The 2014-nt window shown below is 41.3% G+C and overlaps 1 long non-coding RNA gene across 1 annotated transcript in view; it reads left to right on the top strand.

Annotated features, from left to right (window-relative positions):
- Positions 1-55: 55 nt before the first annotated feature.
- Positions 56-2014, top strand: part of LOC102298125 — a 3356-nt gene continuing 1397 nt past the window's right edge. Inside the window, exons 1-2 of the long non-coding RNA XR_317965.3 lie at positions 56-658; positions 814-1007. This is a non-coding gene — a long non-coding RNA (uncharacterized LOC102298125). The remainder of the gene's footprint in view (positions 659-813; positions 1008-2014) is intronic.

Raw genomic sequence — 2014 nt, forward strand, 5'->3', positions numbered from 1 at the left:
TCAGCAATAAAGCTGCATTTTGAGTTTATCCCTTGAGTCCGTGAGTTTTTGCGATTGGGTCCTCATCCTGCCTGCCACACAGCCGTATCATGACAGGTTTGAGCGCAGAGTCAAGGAGGCCACTTACGTGAAAAGGGAAAGACCATCTCTGAATCAAGGAGGGGGCCTAAGGGGACATCTTTCACATCTTACAATGCTATGATTGCAGCCATTCCCCCACTTTCTGTGAATGGCCATTGATCAGTGGTCTTTGATCTATGGTCATGAGAATTTGCATATTAATTATCAACGAACTGACCTCCCAGCCCATTGTCCCTTCAGTGGTGTTAGTGTCAGTCATTATGGAAATGTACTGTTTTTAAGTTTGGGGAAGCCTGGGTGATTCAGCTGCATCGAGACGTTTTCCAAAGCAAACTCAGCAGAATCATTGTTGCATTGTCTGCATAGGAAAATAAAAAAGTAGTGTTTGTTTTTCAGGAATATAACAACAGAGCAAAAAATCTTTAATTGGCTGATGTTTGTGCAGTATTTGTGTTAAAAATAAATAATCTGTCATGCTCGTTTATACTGCCCACACAGAGACAAACAGGACAACTCAGAAGTTTCCAATTCTCTGCCTGCCCAGCAACATCAAACTGAAGTGAACTCCATATTTAAGGTCTGTAAACACACAGCAACTAAAAAAAACAAAAACACACCTTTCCCTTAATTTATCTCTCTGTGGTCTTTAGACCATTGGATTATGTGTCTGCCTTGCAAAATTCAGCTTTTCTGTTATTTTTGCACTTCTCTTTTTACACTCATTTATTACAGCTGCTGGAGGACAAAATAACTACTTTTGTGAAGAACGAGCTAAAGAAGGCACAGAATGAACTCAATTCAGATTACACCCAATCATCAGAGAGTCAGACACATGATGAGGATGTGTTGGGCAGTGAGGATGAGGAGCAGAGGAGAAGCAGTAGAGAAAATGAAACAGGAACAGCTGGCTGCTCGTCTGCTGAGCAGTAAGAGAATTTCTTCCCCCTATCTCCTCCCCACTCGTCCACAGACACAGGTAAACTGTAAGATAAGACCAGGTCTAGTGTGTGTCTGTGATCATGAGCAGGGTCAGACACTGATTGAACCAGGTTAAAAGAGTCAATAAGGTTTAAAAACTCCTTCGCCAAGGGTTTGTCAGGACAGCAGACATAACTGTTAAAATCTCCCACAATGAGAACGTAATCATAGTTGGGCATAACCCCAGCTAGAAATTCTGAAAAGTCATTTATGATATCCTTATTATATTCAGGGGGATGATAAATAAGAGCAAAGAGCACTGAGTTTGAGCAAATGACTTCAAAACGTCAGCTCAAAGCTGAACGCTAAAGGCTGTAAAAATCATTGTTTACATAGCCCATTAGGCCAATAACGGAACACTAGTTTGAGAAAATGTCCATCCCAATCAAATCAGATAACTATTACACTTACTTTAGGAATCTTCACCTTGGAGAAATCACATTCAATTTCCCTGCAACCAGTTTTGGAAACCAGTAATGGAGCTGCCATACCTTCAACGTTGACTGCCACCCCCCCCAAAAAACTGCTGTTTGTCACAGTTCTGGGTCTTTGTGACCCAGCATTTTCAGTTCATGTATTTTATATTATGGTTTATGTTCTACATCCTTTGTTGTACTGTTTTGATTATTGTCATTCCCCTAGGTTTCAGTTAGGGTTGTCAAGGGTTTAGTTCTTAGATTTTATGTGATGGCTATGTTCTGTGTTGCGTCCGCTGAGCCTTTTTGTCCCATGTTTCAGGTCCCACTATTCTGTCTCCCCACTCTGTTAAGTTTAAATGTCTTGAGTTCAGTCAGTGTGTTTCCTCTTTTACTTTGAAGGTCCGTGTCCCATGTCAGTTTTTCTAGTTTTGCTTCCCTTGTCTCGTCCAGTCTAATTACTCCCAGCTGTGCTCTCCTTCTGTGTCTCATGTCCCTCGTTATCCCTCAGTTTATTTAAGCCCTGTGTTTCTGTGTTA

Source organism: Haplochromis burtoni, unplaced genomic scaffold, assembly GCF_018398535.1.
Source record: "Haplochromis burtoni strain Fernald_Lab_line unplaced genomic scaffold, NCSU_Asbu1 Contig_1802, whole genome shotgun sequence".
Lineage (NCBI taxonomy): Eukaryota > Metazoa > Chordata > Actinopteri > Cichliformes > Cichlidae > Haplochromis > Haplochromis burtoni.